We start from the raw sequence: 25,555 nt of genomic DNA on the forward strand, positions 1-25,555 counted from the left end.
GTGTTTGTCAACATGACCAATGTTTACGACATAGGACATGTGTTGATATGGAAATAGGCCTTTGTTTGGGATGCTATACAGTACTTAGTTCGGGTCCCTCTAGAAGTTTCTCATGAGCTTTGGAAAAATCCAAAGAAATCCGTCTCAGGTTAGAACATATCTGGGCAGCAGATTAAGGCTCCTGGTGTAGATTCCTGCATTCACCCAAATGTTTCCTGTGACCCACCATATGCCAGGTGCTGTGACGGGTACTTCGATTATGGAGAGAAGGTCAGAGCGGTTGGGATGAAATGCTACGGGAGTCTGGAGGAAAAAGCAATGGTGGGGGAAGGTGGAATCAAGGAAGGCTTCACGGACGAGGTCGAGCTAGAACTGGACCTCGAAGGGCAAACACGAGGCAAACGTGCACAGTTGCAGAAGCCCAGGCCCTGAATGCGTGTGCAACCTCCTCGGGTTTTTCAAGCCGTTCTAAGGGTCGTGATCGTGTCAACCGTCCCAGGCGCACAACTTAATCAGATGTGGCTTCCCCAGTTTATTTTTTTTTAAGTATTTTTTTAACATTTAGTTTTGAGATAGGGGGAGACAGCAGGAACGGGGGAGGGTCAGAGAGAGAGGGAGACACAGATCTGAAACAGCTCCAGGCTCCGATCTGTCAGCACAGAGCCTGATGCGGGTCTCAAACTCCATGGACCGCGAGATCGGACCTGAGCCGAAGTCGGACGCTTAAACTGACTGAGCCACCCACAGTGCCCGCTTCCCCTAGTTTAGATCTCTAGTGACAAATCCTCTGCCCACTAAGGTTGCCTGAACACTGGTCTACCCTGTGTTGGAGATATTTTGATGCATTGGCTTGTTTACAAGGTTCATAAAGGCACTTTCTTCTGAACATCCTGGTCATGATTTATGCAAGAATCCAAAACTTGTGGTGTTTGTATAAATGTTATGCTAGACAGAATTCTCCAAAAAAATAAAAATAGAAGGACCTTATGTTCTAGTAATGCACTTCTGGGTATCTACCCAAGGAAAAGGATGATACTAATATATATATGCAGCCCTATGTTTATTGCCGCATTATCTACAACAGCCAAATATGGAAGCAACATAAGTGTCCGTAGATAGATGAATGGATAAAGAAGATGTGATATATATAATACAGATATATATCTAATATATAGCGAAAAATTATATATAATAGGATAATTATATATAGTAGAATATTACTCAGCCATAAAAAAGAATGAAATCTTGTCATTGTGGCAACATGAATGGACCGAGAGTGTATTATGCTAAGTGAAATAAGTCACACAGAGAAAGACAGATACCATATGATTTCACTTATATTTGGAATCTAAAAAAACCAAATGAGGGGTGCCTGGCTGGCTCAGTCAATGCAGCATGTCACTCTGGATCGTGGGGTCGTGAGTTCGACCCCCATGTTGGGGTGTGGAGATTACCTAAAAATAAAACCTCAAACCTTAAAAAAAACCCCTAATGCACAAACAACCACAAAAAACAGAACAGACTCAAATATGGAGGATGAGGGGTGGCCCGAGGGGAGGGGACGGGGAGACAGAAGAGGTGGGTGAAGGGGGGAAGAGATACAAACCCATGCTTATCAAATAGATGAGTTGGAGATGGGAAGTACAGTTGGGGATTACAGTCAGTAATACCGTAATAACCTTGTGTGGGGACAGAGGGTGGCAGGGCCCGATGCCGTGAACACATGGTTACGTGTGGACTTGTAGAATCATGATTTTCTACACCAGATGCTGCTGTCGTTTGTCACCTACGCTTCTGGAGCTGCGACGAGGGGTGGAAAAGACGACATAAGTTTTCTGGGCCTCCAGATTTCGAGTCCTTCCTTCACACTGACCGCTGCCTGTCTGCCTGCCATCCGTGCCTCACCCCTTCTGATGCCTGGAGCCCACACTGCTTTCAGGCCCTCTACCCTCAGAAAATGTACTACGTGGAAGGGTCGACTGTCAGTCATTTACACTTTAGTGCGAATTTAGGGGCTATTTGCCTTTTAAGTCAACTTATTGGAAAAAAAAAAAGCAAACAATTTGTTAGAAAAATGAAGGCTTTCTTCTGTAGAAGAGGTGTTTGGGATTAAGAAGATGGAGGAAATTAAGTTCTGGACAGACGATCCAGAGCATGGTGGGTCTCCCTATTTCCGTCTTGGGCAGCAACCTCGTCTGATGATCTGATATGCTGTCCCCCAGCAGCGACAGCAAGTTGTACTGTTGTAGTTTGCTTTTGCATCTTAGCCCCAAAGAACTGAAACTGCAAGATTTAGTCTGTTTTCTGTTTAATTAAAAAAAAAAAAAGGGTCCAGGCAGCTGGGATGGGCATAGGTGGCAGGGAAAGCCGGACATGTGGATGTGTGCCTGAATTTGGAGGCGGAGTGGGAGTTTGCTAACAGGGACGTGATCTGGGGTAGGAAACAAGGTCACCGAGCCTGGAAGCATACCCCGCGTGGCACACGGCTAATCTGCTTCATAGCAGCCAAGGAACGCGTCCTGTGCCTCACGCATTTTAACTCTGTGATCAGGATGGAGGTCTACACACGTGAGCCGGTTAGCAGGGTGATTGTTGGGGTCGTTGTGGTGAAGCGCAAACAACATTGCACTCGACATTGTGCTGAGTGGGCCCGACTTTCGGCTTTGCCACTTCCTACTCGTGCAACTCCTCACAGCTCTTCTGTTGTCGTGAGTTCCGCACGTTGGACACCTCGCACGGCCTCAGGACGATTAGAGGAGACGCTGTAGGTGACAACCTGTGGACACCCTCCAGGGCGGTGTCCTCTTTGGGGGATGAATGCGGTGGCCGCGCTTCCATCCTGCGAACCGAGGTCGCAGTGTCGAAAAGCTCTTCTTTCCAGAAAGAGAAGTGTTTACGGTTAAGCCACCGAGTGACGAAATAACTTCCATGCAGTTTCTGTCCGTGTCAGAGTCTGGTGCAACCCAGAGGACATGTGGTAACTCCTTGCGCAGAGCGCAAGTGGTTCGGATAGAAATCACTCCAATCATCGTGAATGACCCCCTGTGCCGAGCCAGCGGTCTTTGCCGTCGGCGGAGGTAAAGGTGTGCGTGGGGCGTCTGGACTCAGACTCGGGTGTTCAGTCTCTCTCCCCTCCCGTAAGCTTCATAAGCACCCGAGGAAGTAGGGGTTGGCATCCTCATCTTAAAGTTAAGGACAAGGGGGTTCAGAGATGCCACCAAATGGGCCTTTCTGTGGATCCTTCCAAGCATCTCTCCCCTTTGCTCCCAGGGAGGAAAACCTCAAAACGAGGCAACCGTTCTCCCTCTCGGCTGACCCTCAGGATGTGCATTAAACATAGACAGGCGCACCCCGCTCCGGCTGCTGTGCCCGAGTCTCTCGGGCGGTTCCCAGGCGTGTGCCATTTTAGAGAGCATCCCGGGCGACTTGGAAAAGGAGTTCAGGACCTTTGCGGTGGGGAGCCTGGGTGGCTCGGTCGGGTTGAGCGTCCGACTCTCGACTTGGGCCCAGGTCATGCTCTCAGGGAGCGGGAGCCCAGGGTCAAGCTCTGTGCTGACAGCGAGCTGGCTTGGGATTCGCTCTCTCTGCCCCCTCCCCCACATGTGCTTTTCTCTCTCTCTCAAAAAAAAAAAAAAAAAAAAAAACTTAAAAAAGACAAGAAAAAATCTTTGCTGCAAAGAGGATTGAGAACATATGACAAGAGAGGGGACCATCGCACCTCCAGGGCCGAAAAGAACGAACAGTCACATCCTACTGGGGAGCTCAGCAAAGCCCAGGAGGTGATTCTGAACGTGGGCTGGATTTTGGCCTGGAGGCTGGGGTGGATGGGTTGCGGTGGGTTAGGGCGGAGAGAGGAGGAAGGTTGGTTGTACCAGGGGGTTAACACGGTTTCCTGGTGAATGTGTGTCCAGCCTATTAAGACAAGCAAGTTGCAGTGGTGGTTGGAACCCAGCGGTGGAGGGACAGGACTGAGCATCAACTGGCCGCTGAGAATCGCCGCCGTCGGTTCCTGAGCGAGTCAGTGCAGGTAACCTTGGCCACAGCCTCCGGGACAGACCCCGGGGGGATGGAGTTTGGGTGAGGGGCGTGGTGACCTGGGTCTTCCTCCAGGACGAGGAGACACAGCGCTGGGGGGCAGGCTGGATGGGGAGGAAGGACGTGGAGGAGGCCGGAGGTACCATCAGCGTCACACACGTGCCCTGGGGCGTCCACACCGCTCACATCCAGGGCCCCGATGAGGGAGGGGGTGGTCCCGCGGGTGGCAGGCGGGGCACAGGAGCAGCTGTGGTGGCCATGCGCGTGCGGAATGGCTGCAGGCGGCAGCGGGAGCCCCCCACCCCCACCCCTGCCCGGTCTTCCAGCCTGTGCTTCCTCCCAGGCGGAGCGCGGGGAGGGTGAGACCGCACGGATGGTCAGTACCTGTCCCCTCCAGGGCACGATGCCACTTCTCTAGGCGGCTCTGCTGGAGGCAGGAAGCCGCGGAGAGGATCTCCCCCAAGTCTCTCTCCTCCCGTCAGCCGGCCTGGCCTGTGGCTGCGGTTTCTGATTTCCTTTTTCCGGAGCGGAGTCTCTCCTGAAGCTTCTCCCGTCCGGTGTCCAGCCTCCCGCCCGGCTATCCCGCGAGATGACGTCACCTGTGACGTCCGTCACCCCAGGCCCCTGGGAACCGCCCCGCGGTGTCCGCGGACGTGCCCGCGTTTCTGCAGCAGCACGCACCCTGCCACACGGCCTGTCCCTGTCTGCCAGCAGCGGGTGTCCCCTGAGGCGGAAAACTAACCCCCCCCCCCCCCCCCCCCCCCCGAGCTCCTGTCCTCGCGGTCAGCCTTCCTCGGGGGCTGGGGCCTGCTCTGAGCGCCCCCTGCTCGTTGCGCCCTCACACACCGCGCCCCTGCTTCCGTTCGCCCCCTTCCGTGCACCCTCACACCATCACACGGCGCCCCTGCCCTCCACCCCCCTAGCCCATCCCCGCCTGGGTCGAGGGGAACCCCTCTGGACTAGCTCTGCCTCCCACCTGCAAAGTCCCCACTAGGCTCTGTTCTCGTCTGGGTCAATGAATCTCAACTCATTTTTTCGGCCCAAAATACCAGAAAAACACAGCCTACCCCCCGACGGCTGGTGTGTCCCGGGCAGTGCCCCAGCTTCCTCTGGCTGCTTTAACAAGTTTACCACGAGCTCGGTGCCCTTGAAACAAGACGACGGATCATCTCACCGTTCTGTGGTCACAGATCTGCTGACGACGGATCATCTCACCGTTCTGTGTCACAGATCTGCTGACGACGGATCATCTCACCGTTCTGTGGTCACAGATCTGCTGGGGGTCTCTCCGGGCTACAACCCAGCTGTGAGCAGGGCTCCGGTCCCTTCTGGAGGCTCCAGAGGAGCTGTTCCCAGCTTCCGGAGCGGCCTGCACGCCTTGGCCGTGGCCCCTTGCTGCGGCTGCAAAGCCAGCCAACCTGCTTCTCCCCACCCCTTCTCCCTGCCTCACCTCCTGCCCCGACCAGCAAGGGTTCCTCCACTTTAAGGATTTGCGCGATTGGATTGAGGCCACCTGGACAACCCAGGCCGTTCCCCCATGTCAAGGTCCTCAACCTTATTCACACCTGTAAACTCTGCTCAGCCACGTAAGCAAACGTGTTCACAGATTTCAGGGATTAGGCATCCCGGAATTGGGCGTTTGGGGGCCCTTGTCCGCCTCCCGCAGGCCATCGTTTCAGCGGGAAACATTTTCAGCGGGAGGTGGTTAGTAACTGTGTGGAGTGATTGCGCCTGAGGATCTGTGGGTTGGCATGGGGTTTGAGAAGATTATGTCCTAAAATCCCAGGACCACCTGCGTCCACCCTGGCCCTCCGTTTGACTTTGGATAGGAAGACTGTGTCACGTAAATGTCTACTGGACAAACGTTATAGGCCAGGTGTTGTCCTCAGAGCCTTTGCAAAGTCACTTCCATGTAAACAGGTTAAGCGAGTGATTCAAGGTCACCCAGCTAACAGGTAAATGGAGTTGGGGGCCCAGGTTTGGTTTTATAACGCCACCTCCGAAGCTATTTCTGTTGGAGCCCAGCGAAGTCACGGACCAGAGTTGACCTGTCATCTCAGGATTGTTTAAATGTTGTCCTGAGGTCACCATGGGGACTTTCTGGCTCTTTCTTCTCCCCAGTTCTGCGAGTGTGATTGCCTAGGGCGAGGGGGTGGAGCCCGAACTGAAGAGCCTGGTGTCCTCACAGGCGGCCAGTCTCTCTTTTGCAGGTGGGGCCAAGGTCTGGAGGCCTGGGTTTGACCTTTCACCACCCCCCACCTCCATTCACCTGACTCTGGGCAGGTTCCTCAGTCTCTGTGCCTCGGTTTCACATCCCTGATGAGCCACTTACTGCCGCGGGGTCCCATCCCGAAGCCTGGGTCTCCTCAGTGGTGCCCCCGTGGCCGGAAGGCTGTAAGACTCCAGGCAGGTGCAGGTGTCACGGGAGGCGCTCAGCCCACCGCCCGGCACCCAGAGCGAGAGTGACCGTTTTCCGTCAGTCGTGTAAGAGACGATCTCCCAGGACAGCCGTGCGTCCTAGAGGCAGCGGATGGAAAGCAGGTCATAAACTGAAGTTCACAGGACTCACAAAAAATCGTTGAAAATATTCTAGTAATACAGGACTACACATGTTTCTGTGAAAAGCAATTTCAAAACACTCCTAAGCACGACAGGTCATGTGACCCTCCTAAGCCTCCGCCAGAGGTGACGGCTGTCAACGCGCGTTCTCTCCACGCAGGGAGTTTTCTGTGTGTTCGTGGCACATACGGGAGCTTGCCATGAGTTACGGGAGAGCTTCCAGGACTCCGGTGTATCCAGTGTAAAATGCCAGACAACCCGGAGCTGGGCTCGTGGAAGCCATGGAAACCTGGATGCCGGACACATGTCCCCCCTGGCGTGGCTGGAGCTGGTCACGCCCGTGCGAGGCCAGGAGAGGGCGCCCAGAGTCCACTCGGGCAGCCCCTGAAGGGAACGGAAGCACGGGCCGCCACCATCTCATTTGGGGAGGACGGGCCAGGCTCTGAACAAGGCAGGGTCGCTGGACTACTGGGCACTAGGGACTCAGCCAAAGCTCGTTCAAACACAGTTTGCTGTTGGTGAGAACACAGGGCAGGTAATTCACGGAGCGGCCACGGAGTCCCGAGCAGTTTGGTCCCTCAGGGACTGAAGAGCATCTCCTTGATGTCACGCTGTGATGCCACGCTGTGGGTAGCAGTCGTACAAGGTCACTGAGAGGCCGCACGTGGTCACACAGTGGCCAGCACGCAGCGCCTGAACGTGCTTCCCACAGGCGGTCCCCCCAGCTGCCGGGCCAGGTCTCCGGGTGACGGGGTGGCCGGCACACAGGCTGTCCCCCCAGCTGCCGGGCCAGGTCTCCGGGTGACGGGGTGGCCGGCACACCAGGCGGTTCCCCCCGGCTGCCTGGCCAGGTCTCCGGTTGACGTGGTTGCCGGCACACGTGCGGTCCCCCCGTCTGCCTGTCCATGTCTCCTGTTACTTGTTTGCCTTCCCACGGGCGATTCCCCCCCTTCTTCCGTGCCATTTCTCTCCTTGTTCCGTTTTTTCCTTCCCACTGGCTTTCCCCCCTTCTTCCTTTCCCTTCTTCTTTTGCCTTTTTTTCCTGCCCCCTTTCTTGTGTCCCCCCAGCTGACGGCCACGCACCTTTCTCACCAAGAGCAGCTGCTCAGCGAATTCAGTGGATGCTGGGTCACAGGTGGACCTCATATGCAGGTCCCCAGAGGCCCAGTGAGTCACAATTTGCTTTGGAAATGGGTAAAAGGAAAACATTTGTCCGTCAAATAACAGTTGAAGGCTCATACTACCTACCCCGATAGGACAGGGCCCAGTAGAGCCTGCGAGAAAGAGATGTCTGTGAGGAGAACAGGACACCTACAAGTGCCTTCTGTCATGTGTGTCCCCTGCTGCCACCGTGGTCTGAACCGCCGTCATCTCGTGCCCGACAACAGGCTTCCTGCTTGTATTCTTGGTGCCCTGCGGCGTGTGTTCCAGCAGCAGTGAGCGTGCGCTGCTTCGGTCAGCGTGCTCCTGGCTCCTGGCGTCCGGGTTCCAAGTCAAAGTCCTCACACCGGCCCACGGTGACCTGTCCGCTCGGGCCGTCTGCTGCCTCAGTTCCCACGCCTGGCTTCCTCGCTCAGCCGGAGCCACGCTGCCACGCGGCTCTCGCGTGCACCGGGTGCCTGTCCCGTCCTGGGGCGTCCCCCCTGGCTGGTGACCTGTGCCAAGCAAGCTCCCCAGGCGATCAGTGCCCCGTTCCTGTGCTCCGAGTCTCCCCTCAAGGGACATCTGGTCTGTGAGTGCTGACCCTATTGCTTGCGACGCTACGGGGATCGGCGGACCCCCGTGCCCAACCTCTTCCTTCGCTCGTCCTGCGTGCTCCCCCGTAACGTGTATCATCCTCCTACGGGCTTTCTTTTTAAATTACGTTGACTCTGTGTCTGTCTTCCCTGAGCAGAAGTGTGAACCCCACGAAGACAGCTCTCACTATGTGCCGATGCCGCCGAAGCGCATAAAGCCGCATCCACATAGTACGTGGTCAGTAAGGACTTTTTCACTTAATACGATATAGAGGCTACTTGGTATCATGACATTTGCTAGGAGGAAAATCCAGGCGATAGAAACCTGGGTACAATGTGTTTTCATATTCATAAAGAGAAACGTAAGCATCAAAATAGTACAAGTTTATGAGCCAAAATATTCACGGTGCTTAACATTGGGTGGTAACGTTATAAATGATTTATTTTTGGAATGTTTAGGGTTTTTTAAGTTTTTCTTTCAATTTTTCTTTCTCCTCTTCCCCTCTCTTTCCATTTTTTCCATTTCTTGTTTTCTGTTTTTTTTCTCCCCCTCAGGCCGTACTATCCTCACTAGTCTCTATGTTACTCCTTTTATTATTTTTATCAGTTTTCTTCTTTACCCACACCACACCTAAACCCCCCCCCCCCCCCCCATGAACTATTACTCAGATATAAAGAAGAATGAAGTTAGGGCATCTGGGTGGCTCAGACAGTTGAGCACCCGACTCTTGATCTCACCTCAGGTCTTCATCTTAGGGTTGTGGGTTCCAGCCCCGGGACGGGCCCCATGTCGGGCTCTGCTGGGAGTAAAGCCTACCTAAAAAAAAAAAAAAAAAAAAAGAAAAAAAAGAAGAATGAAATGTCATTTGCAGCAATGTGGATGGCGCTAGAGAGGATTATTCTAAGTGAAGCCAGTCAGTCAGAGAAAGACAGATACCTCGTGATTTCACTCATACGCAGAATTTAAGAAACAAAACAGGCAAGCAAATGGAAGGAAATAAAAGAAACAGAGAGCCAGCTGAGACCCAGACTCTTAACCATAGAGAACAGACTTATGGTCACCAGAGGGGAGGTGGGGTGGGGGATGGGGAACAGGTGATGGGGATTAGGGGGGGCGCTTGCTGTGACGGGCACCGGGTGACGTGCAGAGTGTTGAGTCGCGTTCTGTGCACCCGAAACCAGTATTACACTGTGTTAACTAACTGGAATTTGAATACAAACTTAAAAAAGGATTTGCCACCGAACAAAAACCAAATACCTAATGTATTTAATATATATCCTCCCAGTTTCCTTCCAAAGGTTCATGTAAATTGCACGTATCTCTTGAAAAGCATATGGCCCTGTTTTGTGTGTAAACTCTCTATTTTTATAAATGGCACTGGCCTTGGCTCTTCATTCTCACACTTGGCCTTCGAGTCAGTCCCTGCTGGTCTGGTGCCGTTTGGTGTGCGGCCCCCCACCGTTGCGTGGTATTCTGATATTTCGATCGCGTGCGGGATGGGTCCCATCCCCCTGGTCAGCTCCCAGCAAAGGCCCCCAGGCCGCGGCTAGCTCCCTGTTGTCACCGACCCTGCTCTAACGGTCACCCTCCGACAATTCTCCTGCGGACCGTGATCAGAATGAACACCCAGCAGTGGAATCACTGGGGTTCGGGCAGAGCCATGCCACCAGCTAGAATGAACATCTTCCCCCCCCCCCCCCCGTTTGTACGAGCCCTTAGGATTACCAGAACTTCCAATTTCTGCCATTTCGATGGGTAGAAATCTACAACCTGTCTACATTTCCTATTTTTCTGATTGCACAGTTGGATATGCCTTTACCTGCTCTTGGCTACCCGGGTATATGGTTGAAATTTTGATGTGGTCGAACCTATCAGCCCCACCCCATAGAGCTTCAGCGTTTTTGGTGTTGTTGGAGACCTTCTTCCCCATGTTAAGATGGCAAAAATTGCCTATCCTTTTTACAATTATTTTAGAGTTTGTCTTTCACGTTGAGATTTTAAATCCATTCAAACTTTAATTTTGTACGTGGTTTATATCAGAGAGGATAGGCTACTTATTCTAGGAGATTAGAAGCCCTGAATTCTTTAAGGTCTCTCAAAGCAACAGAAGTTCATCTCTGGCCTACGCCACATGTCCGCCATTGGTGGACACTGCCAATTCACTGTCCAGAACTAGTGATCTGACCCCAAAACACTGCAAATGGGCTGGAACGGGTAACCCTTCCTGTGTCCAGCAGGAGAGGACCCGGAAACACGTGGTGAAATGTATAAATCATGAACACCTGAGGAGAGATCTAACACATCTGGGTTTTTTTCCTGGATTCCATGCGGTCTTCTCCAAGGCATCATATAATAATCCGTTGTTTTCCTTCGAGTTGGTGACACTACCTCTGTCACACCAAGGACGCGTTTCTGGACTCATATTTGGTTCTGTTAGCTTCCTTCTATCTCTGCTTCTGTATCCATTCTGCGCCTGGCGACGTAGTGGTTTGTAACATGTCTGGCGGGGGGGACTCTCTCTGTCTTTGCTTTTATTCCTTTGTAAACACTTCAAATCAGTTTTTCAAGTTTCCTAAAGAATCCCATTGGGATTTAATTGAAGTTTCATTACACTTACAAATTAAGTTGGGGAAAATTGGTCATCTTTGGAGTTGTAGGTCATCAGCTTTTCTTTTTTTTTCTTTTCTTTCTCTCTCTCTCTCTCTTTTTTTTTTTTTTAGCTTTTCTTGTTTATCTTTAATAGGGTCTGAAAAATTTTATTTATTGAGGTCTTACTCTGTTTTTGCTAGATTACTTCCTAGATAGATTTATAGATTTTCCTGTAGCTATCAGTATTTTATTTTCTATATGTTATCTACTTGTTTATTGTGAATGTGTAGGAGCATAAGTGATTTGATGTGTTGATGTTATATTTGGGAACACTGAAAGGTCCGTCCTGTCTGAGGAGTTTTGATTCTTTGGGCTTTTCTATGGAAGTGATCAAATGACCTGCTAATAATGGTAATTTGGACTCTTCCCTTTTGATCCTTATAACTCATGTTATTTTTTTTCTCATTTTTTTTCTTGTCCTAATTTTCAGCCAGGTATCCAAGACTATGTGGAATAAGCATCAATGATGTAGGCTGTTTTGTCTTATTTGCATTTATTTAATAGGACAATGAGTGAAGTGTGTCTGTATTTGCTGTGTGTCATAGTAGAATATACACTGTTTTCTCTGAAAGAGTTCATGTAATATTGGAGCCATCTGTTCCTTGAAATGAATTTTTGCACAAAAAAAATCCATAGAACTATCTGGGCCAGTGTTTGGGGGAAGATTTGTAAATCACTCTAATTATTTTAGTAGTTATCTAATGATTAAGGCTTCTTTTTCTGTTAGTTTCTTTTTGGTTTAAATATTTTTGAGATACTGACATACAGTGAAGGATACAAGTCTTAAGTGCATAATACAGTGAATTTTACAAATGTACCTGCCCATGTAACCCACCCCTCCCATGAAGAACTAGAACATTTCCATTGCCCTAGAAAGATCTCTATGGCCTTTCTCACCTGATCTGAATCCTTCCCCAGACTCAACCACTGTTCTTATTTCTTTCCCTACAGATTACTTTTCCTAATCAATAAGGTCATCCAAATGGAACCAAGCATTATGTAGTCTTTGCCTGGAATAATAGTTTTTAGCTTCATCTGTGTGGTGGTGTATACTCGTAGATCATTTATACTCCATTTTCTATGGTATTGTACCACGTGAATATACTCTTTCCAGATTTGGGCTACATGCATAAGCTTCTACGAGCCTTCCCAAGCAAGCTTCTTGTAGGTTTGTGTTTTCATTTATCCCAGGAAAATATATTGAAGAGGTCATAAGGTAGGTAAATATTTAACTTTGTGAGTGACTTCCATATCGTAGGAAAGGTATAGATATTCTAGCTCCTCATTGAGTGTATTCAGTCATTCATATTAATAAGTTTAGTGGTTTTATAGTAATGCCTTATAAGAATTTTATTTTCTTGATAACTAATGACATTAAGTACTTTTTTTATGTATTTATTGGCTATTTATATGTCTTCCTTTATGAAGAGTTTGATTTGATTAAGACTTCTGTGTATTTTTCAAAAACAAACTCAAAATGGATGAAAGAACTAAAGGTAAGACAGGAAGCCATTAAAATCCTAGAGGAGAAAGCAGACACAAACCTCTTTGACCTTGGCCGCAACAACTTCTTACACGACATGTCTCTGGAGGCAAGGGAAACAAAAGCAAAAATGAACTATTGGGACCTCATCAAGATAAAAAGCTTCTGCATGGTGAAGGAAGCACTTAGGAAAACTAAAAGGCAACCGACGGAATGGGAGAAGGTATTTGTAAATGACATATCAGATAAAGGGTTACTATCCAAAATCTATAAAGAACTTATCAAGCTCAACACCCAAAAACAAATAATCCAATGAAGAAATGGGCAAAAGACATGAATAGACACTTTTCCAAAGAAGACATCCAGACGGCAAACAGACACATGAAAAGATGCTCAACATCACTCATCATCAGGGAAGTACGTATCGAAACCACCTCGCACCTGTCAGAGTGGCTAACATTAACAACTCAGGCAACAACAGATGTTGGTGAGGATGCAGAGAAAGGATCTTTTTTGCACTGCTGGTGGGAATGCAAACTGGTGCAACCACTCTGGAAAACAGTATGGAAGTTCCTCAAAAAACTAAAAATAGAACTACCCTATGACCCAGCAATTGCACCACTAGGTATTTATCCAAAGGATAAATGTGTGCTGTTTGAAGGGGCACATGTACCCCAATGTTTATAGCATCACTATTGACAATAGCTAAAGTATGGAAAGAGCCCAAATGTCCATCGACTGATGAACGGATAAAGAAGGTGTGGTCTATATATACAATGGAGTATTACTCGGCAATCAAAAAGAATGAAATCTTGCCATTGCAATAACGGGGATGGAACTAGAGGGGATTATGCTAAGCGAAATTAGTCAGAGAAAGACAAATATCATAGGACTTCATTCATATGAGGAATTTAAGATACAAAACAGATGGACGTAAGGGAAGGGAGCAAAAATAATATAAAAACAAGGAGGGGGACAAAACATAAGAGACTCTTAAATACAGAGAACAAACTGAGGGTTGCTGGAGGGGTTGTGGGTGGGGGATGGGCTAAATGGGCAAAGGGCATTAAGGAAGACACTTGTCGGGATGAGCACTCAGTGTCATATGTAAGTGATGAATCACTGGATTCGATTCCTGAAATCATTATTGCACTATAGGCAATAATGATGTAAATTAAAAAAAAAAAGACTTCTGTGTATTTTACTTGGGTTGTCATTTTATTATTGCTTTGTAGGAACTTTTATCTCTACTGGGTCCAAGTCCTTGGTCAGATGCAGGTATTAGAAATACGCATTTCCCCCGTGATCTCGTATTTCCACGAAACTGTCAGTCTCCCTGGACTCTGTGGATGGTTTTAAGGCCTGGGTCCTGGCGTGTTCTCTGCGAGCTGGACCAAGATAGAATGGAAGCAGCTTGGGGCAGGTGTTTGGTAAGACAGTCTGCACTCCACTGTTCTCATTTTTCTCATCCTCATCAGTGGGTCCCGCCCCACCAGGAACCGCTCAGAAATTCTGTGTCCGGCTCCGAGCATGTCTGGGAGCCGCTGCCGTGTCCGGCCGGGGGGACGGGGAGCCGGGTCCTTCAGGAGCTGGTCAAGCTGACCCCACACCTTGTTACTTGGCGTCCCGGATCCGCTGGCATCCCGTCTCAATTCTGTATTAATTTGTTAATTTTTTGCGTGTACCTCCTTGGCTCCCGAATTATAACAATGACAAACATCAAACAGAAACTAACAATGGCCCCTGTCCTCACGAGCCTGCTTTGTAGAGGGCAGACAGGCAGTAAACAGCAGATGTAAGGAGAGACTGAATTACAGAATATGCTAGAAGGTGACCACTGCAGAGTGGTGTGGGACAGTCAGGACTCCGCGTCTCTGTGGGGGGTGGTGCACACTGTACTACTGACAGAGGCAGCCAGCGATGGTCCCCCTGAGAAGGACATTTGAGCAGAGTTGCAGGAGACGTGAAGGACTCAACCATGCAAGTATTTGGGGGAATCGTGGTGAAAAGGCACTGAGGTCCGAATACATGTCACACGCTCCACAAATAGCAAAGAAGCCAGTGCAGCTGGAATGCAGCAACCAAGAGGGAGAACGCTAGACAACGAGGTGCAGAGAGAGCAGGCTTGGAGGGCCTTGTAGGGGCCCGAGCCTTCGCTGAGCGTGAAATAGGGTCACTGCCCTGACCTCACCCCTCGTCTCTCGCTCATCCTGCCCCGTCCAGGCCTGCCGTGCCGATGCGGGGTTCCACGGCAACACGTGAGAGAAGGGGCAGCAGTAGAACTCGCTTCCCCAATCCCGCCCTCACATGGAGGCAGCTGTCCCTCACCCATCGGGGTGCTGTTTCCTCTTCCATGCCACTCAGGCTTTCTCCCCGCTTGCGTCTATTCTAGGATTCACCGGCCTCCCCTTACTTCCGCGCCTTTGATTCACAGGAAGGAGCCCGCAGGCGGCTTGCCATCCTGCCCAGAATTACTGAGCATGCATTTATTATCTTGGTAAACAGAAAAAGAAAATACTCAACCACAAACATTATACAAATAGTTCACTATAAAATCGAGGCACCTTGAGCACAGAGCAGCATCAGGAACCTAAGAGAAATCAGTTGTAAGAGCAGAAGAGAGGATTTGCACGGTCTCGATTGTTTTTCAGCAGCAATCACTAGCCTCTGCAAAGTGTATCTGCATAATGTGACCCACCCAGAGTGCTCTGCACGGAACACTCACCTGGAGGACAAGAGCCCTCAGGCTGCTGTTCGGGGACCAGCTCCTAACCTGATGAAGATAGCTAGGACGATAGCGGAGAAGTCTAAGCAGCCCACTCATGTTTCTGCAGTAAATGTGAGGCTATGTGCTGGCTTCAGGCTCTGGACTTTGTCACTGAGAAATTGGAGAGAAGTCACCTCAATAGGGCTGAGGGAATATACATAAACTTACCGAATCCAGGGCTCCCGGAGGGACCCCCAGCCAAAGCTCAGTAAGTCCCTTCCACTGTGATTATTTATTAAAAAGCTGCTCATTTTATTCTTTCTTTTCTTTATATATATATTTCTAAGTAAGTTCTATGCCAGTGTGGGCTTGAACTCACAACCCCAAGATCAAGAGTCACGTGCTCTACCGACTGAGCCAGCCAGGCACTCCCAATCCCTTCCATTATTTGACCTAAGGCTTAGTTTGTAATCAAAACCAGAGAGGTGGGTCAATAACCAGCCCCCTCCCCTCAGGTGATGCCTCCGCCATGAGAAAGGAATGTGCTTGAAACTCTGTACATCCTGTCCTCCCACAAACTTCATGGAGAGCTTGCCTAGCCTTACAGACACAACATGTGAGAAGGTGTTATCTTGAGAAGCATAATTACTTAAAATATCATAGAATATTGACAAAAAGCTTTTCTGTAGGTAAACCTAGGGATGAGCTACAGCCATGAGACCCTCAGCACTCAGGTCAAGCTAAGGTGTGGAAGTTCGTGAAGGAGTACAATCTCGTTAACCCAGACTATTTCCAGATCGAGGTTAAATCAGATTGTACTCATATGCCTGTGCCTCAGTATCGCCGAGAGACAAGAATAAAATACTGAAATATCTGGGTCCTCAGGGAAACACCTCCCCTGGGCTCATCAGGGGTATTTTTCTTTTCTCTTTTGTGATAGTCAATCATCATTTACTTCTGCAGTGGAACCAGCTGTTGGTTTTCAGGACAGTCAAAATTTGCTTGGTTTTAGGATCAAATTTGTACTGCCTTTTCCACAAAAGAAATAGAAATCTTAGGAAGAAAATGAAAGGTAACGATCCTATGAGACAAATAGATGGTGATTTTACACATGAACTCTTGAAAAAAAATATCCATTTCCACACAGGCAATTTGCTTTCATATCTAAGGAACAGTACATTTGTCATTTCTATGTGCACAGAAGGGAGACATCTTTACCTCACTTGGAAGACAGCATCAACTTTTTGCCAATTCCGGGAAAGTCTTGAGTTATCTCTTTGGGAAAACCTGCATCCATGGACTGCGTGTTTCAATCATACCGGTAAAAAAAAAAATTAGAAATTTCAGAATGTGTGATTAACAACAATAAGTAATACTCAGCATTAAGTATCAAGTCACTGTTCTGAGTGGTTTAAGTATACTGCTTCCTTAACTCTTCACAATAAATCTGAGAGGTGGGGGCTGCCTTCATTTTCATTTTGTAGAAAACCACCGCTGTAAACAGTTGTGAGTGGGTGCATTGCCAGCACGGAGATAATAGGTTTCAACTGGCAAGGGTCCCAGTTCAATAGGGTTATGGAGACTGGAACAGACTACAGCAGCATCAACCCTAAAATCTGATTCAAACTTTATCTCGGACTCCATTGTCTGCCCTATCAAGGAGAACTACCGTGGGAAAGAAGGTTCCTTTTCCTTTCTGTTCCCGCTTTCTATCGTCCTTTTCAACTCCATCCTACAGGTCCCTTGCCTCGCAAGGACAGACATGGCGTGACGATAACAGAGGCTTCCGAGTGACTCTTGGTCTAGCTGCGTCCATTCACCAAGGGAGGATGGAGGTTCTGCAGGGTTTGAGAATGATTTTAAAAAGGCAACTCCTTCCGCTGAGTGATCTGCCTGTCTTTGCCTCCAATGCTCGCTGGCAACAAAGAAGTACGTCATCCCAGTCTCCTCCTCGTGAATGGCAGCATCGATTTTCTTCAGCCTTTGGGGGAAGCTGAAGGACTGTAGATGTCCCTGGGATAGCCATACAGGTGCCCGGTGCCCCTTGATGGCCCAGTATTTACCACCTGTCAACAGAAAAACCGAGCATGAAAACACTGTGCCCAGGGCTCTGAGGACAGTAGTCCAGGCTTTCCCGCAGATGCTCATTCACGGAGAGGTGGATACAGGGTTTTATTCCCAAGTGTGGTGTCCCCAAGCCAGGCATTGTCCGGGGTGCAGGCGGCTGGCTTCCCCAGATGCACAGGGGTCCTGCGGCCATGGCGTCTCCCCGGGGGGGCCCCTCTCAGCTCCTGGCAAAGGACTTGGTGCGTGCTCGCTTAGCTCTCCAGCACATCAGCGCATCGCACGTCATGATGCCGCAGTATGAGCACAAACACGCGACCGCCTCACAAGAAGGCAGTGTGAGACCTCGTGTGTATATAAACCCTCCTGTTTTCTCCACACACGTTAGATCTGTTTCAAGATTCTTGACTTATGGAAATGGCCCCCTTAATTTTCAACAAGCAACAAAACCTGATGAAACATGTAACTCATAAACCCATCAACCAAAAAAAAACCCCGGAAGCTTTACCTTTAAAAAAGAAAACTTCATCTCTTCTAGCAACTTCATAAGCAGCGTCTACTCCGTTACCTAAGTCAGAAATGACATCGGGATCCACTGTTTCGTAGAAGACACCTGTGCGTAGGAAGAACCTGATTTGGAAGAGAGGAAAAGATTGTAAGCGCAGCAGCCTGGGTTGATGACCAGCTCTTCTCCCTGGACACGAGTCTGCCCCCCCCCCCCCCATGCTGGGCCCTCTGCCTGCGTGATGTCTCATCTCACAGAGATCCTACGTGCCAGCAGATGACACAGGCCGACCGACGATGCTAAAGAAGGTGTGAGAGGCTCCGACAAGCTTCTCCATCGTAGGGTTTTCTGGTTGGGAGTTTTGCCGCGTTTGTGTCACGTCCTGGGGACCAGGGTGACAGCCCAGCACAGGCTCCTACGTGGGCTGGCGGGAGTGTTCTCAAGACCATAGACACCAGATGGAGCATACGGCGAGCCACCAGCCGTGGGAAGGACCAGAGGGCTCATGTCCCGGAAAGAACCTTCCTTGTTAGCCTCCTAGCAGGCCCAGCCGCTGCTCGCAGTCCCCGGACCCACCACCAAGCCCCCTGCAGTGTCGGCACTGGCCCCCATCAGTCCCTCTCAGCTCTTGACGTCCCCTGGACCTTCCTTTTCGGGCCCTAGACTACATTGCCCTCAGCGCGGTGTAGACATCTGATTTGAGCAGTTGCTGCTCGGAAGAACCTATGTGTTCCAACTCACTAACACGTTTATCATCCAGACAGCAGAAACGAGCTCAGGAGTTTCACAGCTCAGGGGTTGGTGAAAGGAGTTGGAAGACGAGTTCCAGCTCCATTACTGACAAGCCTGTGATCTGTCTGTCTGCCTAACCCACAAGTTTGCCTGTGGGCCAGTGTGGAGTGGAAGCCTTATAATGCCTTGACTTTATGAATTTCTGGCGATTGAATGACTTACCTATGATAAAAACTTGTTTTTCTTCTTTCGATTTTGTTTAAGTAATTTCTACACCCAGCGTGGGGCTTGAACTCACAACCTGAGGTCGAGAGTCGTATGCTCTTCTGGCTGAGCCCGCTAGGTGCCCCTTATCTTGATAAAAATTTTTGAAGAATAAATCACTTCATGCAAATGCACTACTATGAAAATGACCAGTTAAAATATATTGCTAAAGAAACAGAGACCGTTCAACAAAAATGTCAGAACAACTTAAAAGCATATCAGTATTAATGGTGACTTTTTCTTTCTTTCTTTCATTTCTTTCTTTCTTTCTTTCTTTCTTCTCTCTTTAGATTTTTTAATGTTTATTTATTTTTGAGAGAGAAAGAGAGAGAGAGAGTCAGCATGGGTGGAAGAGGGGCTGAGAGAGAGGGAGACACAGAATCTGAAGCAGGTTCCAGGCTCCGAGCTGTCGGCACAGAGCCCGATGTGGGACTCAAAACCCATGAGCCGTGAGATCATGACCTGAGCTGAAGTCCGATGCTTAACTGCCTGAGCCACCCAGGAGCCCCTCTTTTTTTCTTTCTTTTTACATGTTTTAAAGAAGAATGATTCTCCACGAATTTTGGCGACAGCATCAAATGTTAACTTGCTATCACAGGCTCGTGGGATTCACAGTTCTTTCGGCTGGATGGGATTTTTGGAAGGTCCTAAAAAATAAAAGAAGTTCTGAAGTAAGTTAAGTTGGCATATTATGTTAACACAAAAAACATTTAGAAGGAAGCCTCTATTTTATTATTTTAGAGAGACAGAGGGCGAGCGAGCGAAAGAGCAAGCAGGGAGGGGCGGAGAGAGAGAGAGAATCCCAAGCAGGCTCTACACTCATCACAGAGCCCAACCCAGGGCTTGATCTCACCACCCTGAGATCATGACCTGAGCCACAATCAAGAGTCAGATGCTCAACTGACTGAGCCATCCAGTTGCCCCACAGAACGAAGGCTCTTTCTTAAAGGACACAGCTGAAAGCTGTTTATTGTGAAACCCACATCTACACCCCTAATTGTTTGTCCAGCATTTTTACTTTGTGCTCACCATAGATGGCCTGGATGGCATCGATGTCCTTCGGAGACAGCAGGGCATCACCATAGTAGATGTATCTGGGGAACATCAAAGAGCCAATGTCATCACTATGGAGTAGTCCAAGGGAATGGCCCAACTCATGTGCTGCCACATAATACAAGTTGTAGTCTAAAAAGACCAACAGAACATGTTTGCAATTACTGGAATGCACTTTTGAGGAACCCAAGAGGGAAATATAAACATCCAACCTCAGAAGCTTTATTTTGACTTTCCTTTGTGCAGATTTGGTGTGTAGCTGGTGGTATGTCTGTGTGGGTATACGTGTGTGTGTACGTGTTGTCAAAGAAAGAAGAGTGTCTTAATAATTTTAGGTGGGCTGAGGAAAGTCTGAATTTCTGAGATTGGGACTAGTATAATTCCCGGAAGAAACTCAACTGACAAAGAAAATCCCACTGATTAATAACTATCATAAAATAAGGTAGAAAGTGTTATATTCTAGAGGAATAATAGGATTCTATTGACATTTATTATTGTTTTCTGCTCATAAATCTTGTATTATCTTCTATGTCTACTTCTGAAAATTAGATAACGTAGGAAAGCACCAAGAAAAATTCCCCCAAATCACTTTACCAAAAATAACCATTTGGGTATGTAATAATATATGTGGCAGTGTGATTTAAAACATCCTAGCAACATTTCAGAGTACGTACTTTATGGGTAAATGGTAGTACTTGCAGAAATAATATTCCCTTATTTAAATAAATGAGACTAGGGGTGCCTGGGTGGCTCAGTTGGTTAAGCGTCCAGCTTTGGCTCAGGTCATGATCTCACTGTTCCTGCGTTCGAGCCCCGCGTTGGGCTCTGTGCTAACAGCTCAGGCCTAGAGCCTGCTTCAGATTCTGTGTCTCCTTCTCTCTCTGCCCCATCCCCACTCATGCTCTGTCTTTCTCTGTCTTGAAAGTAATAAAACATTTAAAAAAAATAATGAGATCAAGAGTTCCCATTGGCTTTCTAAGCAATTATAGTTTTAATAAAAGCTTATGTTTACTAAAGTATTTAAGGCTGATCACAAAGCTGGCCCACTTGACTAAGGCATTCTTGTAGAGAAAACACTGACCACAAAAGGGGGAAATAGGAAGAATTTGTGGACTCACTTCTGAAGTCATCGGTCCATGTTTTTTCCTCATCAAAATGAACACCTCCTCCCATGCCCCTTCCTGGCGGGAACACATGAGCAAGTGGGCTTCTGATTCTGCCAAAGTCGGACTTATCGCCATGATCTGTGAAGAGCAGGACAGCAGGGGCGTATCCCCGTTATGTCTGGCTTCCCCGGAAAGGTGAGGGCGGTGACAAAGAGCCCAAAGCTATTCTTAAAAAAAAAAAAATAATAATAATGTTATTTATTTTTGAGACAAAGAGAGAAACAGAGTATGAGTGGGGATGGGGCAGAGAGAGAGGGAGACACAGAACCCAAAACAGGCTCTAGGCTCTGAGCTGTCAGCACAGAGCCCGATGTGGGGCTTGAACTCACGAACCGTGAGATCATGACCTGAGCCGAGGTTGGACGCTCAACCGACTGAGCCACCCAGGCGCCCCCCAAAGCTACTCTTGATCTTTGAAGCTTCCTTTCTTTGGCCCATGAAATCAACGCCCCTCCACCCCCAGTGGAGAAGGCCTGCGAGCATCAGGAGGTAAAGTCCAGAATGGATTTGGGAGATAAGAAGGGCTTACCTCCCCAAAGGATAACATTATGTCTGCCTGACCCTCAGAGAGCTTGGTGAAGGTCAGGACGGAGGCATTACTCCAGAGTTGAAAACCTTTGTCATGGCACAGTCCACCTCTGCTCTTGGCAGGTCTGGTGTGTAATTTTCAATCCTTCACATGAAATAAAACGAGACATGTCAGACCTCCTCTGTCATGGCTCTGATGGGGAATAGAGTCCTCGCTCTGGTGCCCGTTCTCATTACCTGTAGGTCAGGTGTGTGTGTTCCCATCGAGGGTTCCCCTCAGTGAGGACATAGGGAGCCAGGGTCAGGCACCCACACCAGCCCTGCTGCATCACATGCAGGGTCTCGGCATCTGGCCGCCCAGTCACCTTCAGCCCAAAGAATTTCTGCATTTGCTTCAGCTTCTCAACCACTAAAACCGCTGTTTCTCTGCCTTCCAGATTTGTTGGTTCCAGTCTTCAAGTTGTAGTACTTTGTAGGTATTTCTGATAAGGAGGCAAATATCGAAACACGAAACGTGAAACCTTTCTCATTTACTTCCTGAAAATCTTCAGGATTTCACTGTGGGGATAGAGGAAGTTCTTTTGTCTTGAAGATTTCGGGCAAAGAGGGGGGAAAAAAACCTGTCTGCATCGTGAGGATTTCATAGTCTTTATGAGGCTTAACCAATAAATAATAACACCGTGAAGTCAGTGTTAAGGTAGTCAGGACTCTCTCGCTCTCTCTGTCTCTGTTTCCCTCTATCTTCCAAAGAAATGTCTACAGATGTGTAAAGAGATTTTCGTTTTGTTATGAGGGGAACCTGTTTGAGAGAAAGTAGTTACCCCAGAATGAATCCAGACTTGCTTGAGCTTCTAGACCTTGACCTTGGAAACGTGAGGATGGCGTGTGGGAATCAGCATTTACCTGGATCATCGTGGCATCTCGCTCTCGTGTCTCAGCAGGCGCTGTGAAGACGTGAACCCCATGCCCCAGAGCAGCAGCGGCAGGGGAAGGCTGGGCATGCTCACCTAGGCTGTCCTTCTCTGCTGAAGACCTCCGACGCCCCCCACCTCCTGCTGTCCAGGGTGTTCGCCTTAGGGCTCCCCTTTGGTAGGGTCCTGGCAGCCCCAGAAAAACAAAGGCTAGCTGATTCACATCTGCCCAGAAGAGCCACATCCTCTTGATTTGGCAACGGGTGGGCTCAACTTTCAAAAATCGTGACTTCAAGTGGGGTGACCTTTCATCTTTCCTTTTGCCTTTACAATCTTGTGATTGTGATCAAACAGGACATCGACAGAGACACACTCCCCCCCCCCCCCAGTTCTCTTATTGATTCCTTTGCAAGGACAGTTTGCGGTCACTCCCACCATGGCCCCTTCGGAGAGGACCCACAAGTGTGGACTGGACGAAGGAGCTGAAGTTCACAGGCTCAATTATCTGCAAAAACACTTCCCTGGATGAGGAGATTCAGTGTGTTTTGCTCTCCTTGGGAGGAATAATTTTTAAGAGATGCCAGTGAGAGTGCGAGGCTGCTAAGTGGGTGTTCCGAGGGGAAGGTCCCTTCGCTTCCGCGCTGTCTCCATGCACTCCATGCACTCCACGCACTCCATTCGTGTGCGGCCAGAAACGTCTCCTCGCGGGTGTGCCTTATGAAATATCCGGAAGGTGTTCCGAGTTACGGCACACCTTGACGAGGGCGCGCCCTCACACGAGCCGACCTTGTCTGGCAGGTGCGGCTCTTCTGAAGAAGAGCCTCGGCGGGGACGAGCCAGGACCTCACCCGTCTGCCCCCGCGTGGAGGTTTGAGATGTATGGGGATGCCCGGGGCATCTCTGTGGGCTCTTAGTCATGCTGCAATTCAGACTATGACTTCCCTAATGTGTGTTGATTTCCTGCCTTCAGATCCCTTTTCTGTGAATCAGGTTCTGATTATGAAACAGATTATGTTCTGTTTTGCTGAATTTGCCTCAATTTGGACAGAGGAATTTTCGCATGATGCATTGTTGTTTTCTTTGTCTATGTTACTCATGCCTCTGTCCTAATTTACTATGAGGCCAACTAGTTTGATCCATTGCTTTCCGTCAATTAGTCAACTCTTGGTCAAATGCGCACTGGATGAAAAGTACCACACGTAACGTCCGCAGAGCTTCGTGCCTTTTACAACGTGAGCTTAACTTCGTCTTCGCCACGCTTCTATAGAGCACTTAGGGTGGATATCATTAGTTCCACCTGATAGATGAGGAAGCTAGCTCCTCACAAAAGTTAAGGGGACAGGCCTGAGGTTGCAAAGCCACCACATGGTTGGGGAGGATCCGCCACCCAGGTCTTTTGAACACAAAACAGGCAACCAAGCTCTAAGTACATATCAGCGAACGATGCAGACGTCTTGGCTTTTGAATGAGTTACTGAGAGAAGACAGATAGAAAGATAGTTGGATGGATAGATAGGTAGATAGATAGATAGATCATTATTAATATTGATGCACAGGGCCTCCAACCAAACCATGATGTTATATTATTAATTTTATTGACGCAGTCCCTAGAAGTATGCTTTGTATTCTATGACTAGTGAGAACTGACTGGTTTTACTTTTGTTCTCCCACACAGACGACTGAAAGGCCAAGTCTCTTTGGAGCACATTAAATCAGCCTAAAGTCGAGTGTTTGGCCCAGAATTTGCTCAACGCATGATGCTGGCAGGTAGTGTCTACGCTTTGAGGGAATCCATCTAGTGTACTCCTAATCGAGGCTCGTGATGTCAACAACCCCACAGGAGCAAAGGCAGACCATAAAGCACAATATTCGAAAGTTGAAATGTCTCCCAAATCAGGGCACATGGTTTCCCTCACGTGGGCGCCGCAGTCCTGCAGAGAGATCTCAGCGATTCACCTGTTACTTCAGCTCATGCTGCGTTGCTTTTTATCAAGATCCTAGACGATATCTGTACAATGACGAGGGAGGACAATCCTTCCCCAAACATCTACAAGTGACAAGGAATTGGCACTTAGATGACCCTCCTCGGGGTGACACATACCTGAGATTTAGGACCAGAATGAATGGATTTCTAAGTCAGTGTTCCTTCTGGTTTTCGTGTTTGCTCCCTAGAGTGACAACCTGGGGTCTGAAGACAGTCACGCACGGGTGAGGGTGGAGGTGGCACTTGGATACCTTCCAAGCAGCACGTTTGATGAAGCCCAGCTGAGAGTCAGCGGGCTTGAATCCCAGCTCCATCCCTTGTAAACTGAGCACACGGACCATCTTCTTAACGTCTATGATGCTCAGTTATAAACAAGGAAACTATAATGCTTCTTCCTCCAGGTTATTAAAAGCGAACTTATATTAATGAATCTTCCCTCAGTTGTACTGATGAAATTGTGATAATTATTATTTCCCTGGTAGATGTCCCCTATCATCAGGAATTACAAAGGCGAAGTGTTGCTCACAAGGCATCTCTCTGACATCAAAAGAGAGAGTACAAACTAACGTAGTGAAAACACAGGACAAGTTTGACACAACCCTTAAGTGATTGAGACCTTAAGTAGCTTCACTGAAAATCTGAATAATTTCATGGTCATGGGTTCATGGGATGTTGGATGGAAGGCAGCCCTTTACAGGGAAAGGATTGATTTCACTTAACATCATCCTCTCTAGCTACATCCACATCGCTGCAGACGGCAAGATGGCCAAGTATATCCCATTGCGTATACACTGCATCTTCTTTATCCATTCCTCAGTCGATGGACACTCAGGTTGCTTCCACAGTTTGGCTGTTGTTGACGGTGCTGCTGTAAACAGTAGGGTGCGTGTAACCCTACTTACTGCTTTTGTACTTTTGGGGTAAATAGCCAGTAGTGTAATTCCTGGATCATAGGGTATTTGTAGTTGTAACTTTTTGAGGAGCTTTCATACTGTTTACCACGGTGGCTGCACCAGTTTGCATTCCCATCAGTAGTGTACAACTGTACTCAAATAAAAATAAACTGGAAGGATTAAGATTTTGGAGAGAGGCAGAGAGGAGTGTGAACCCTGACTGTCTTCTCTACTGGGCATGCAGAACATGGCTGGTGGATTTTCCTGTGAAGCCTGCTTCCTTTGC

At 48.6% G+C, this 25,555-nt stretch overlaps 2 long non-coding RNA genes across 12 annotated transcripts; one reads left to right on the forward strand and one right to left on the reverse strand.

Moving 5' to 3' along the window:
• Positions 1–1,611: 1,611 nt before the first annotated feature.
• Positions 1,612–25,347, forward strand: LOC115525168. 11 transcript variants are annotated; one of them, XR_003972317.1, is made up of 6 exons: positions 1,612–3,077; positions 3,655–3,779; positions 3,912–4,027; positions 8,489–8,568; positions 22,421–22,693; positions 24,068–25,347. It is a non-coding gene; the product is annotated as an uncharacterized LOC115525168 (long non-coding RNA). The 11 variants fall into 11 exon arrangements; XR_003972315.1 differs by lacking the exons at positions 8,489–8,568; positions 22,421–22,693; positions 24,068–25,347 and adding exons at positions 4,111–4,174; positions 4,518–6,869 and having other exon boundaries at positions 1,616–3,083; XR_003972316.1 differs by lacking the exon at positions 24,068–25,347 and having other exon boundaries at positions 1,618–3,077; positions 22,421–23,025.
• On the reverse strand, positions 19,259–19,849 carry LOC115525169. Its single transcript, XR_004344216.1, has 2 exons — positions 19,765–19,849; positions 19,259–19,382 (listed from the first exon to the last, which is right to left on the reverse strand). It is a non-coding gene; the product is annotated as an uncharacterized LOC115525169 (long non-coding RNA).
• Positions 25,348–25,555: the final 208 nt, after the last annotated feature.

Source organism: Lynx canadensis, chromosome D1, assembly GCF_007474595.2.
Source record: "Lynx canadensis isolate LIC74 chromosome D1, mLynCan4.pri.v2, whole genome shotgun sequence".
Classification (NCBI taxonomy): domain Eukaryota; kingdom Metazoa; phylum Chordata; class Mammalia; order Carnivora; family Felidae; genus Lynx; species Lynx canadensis.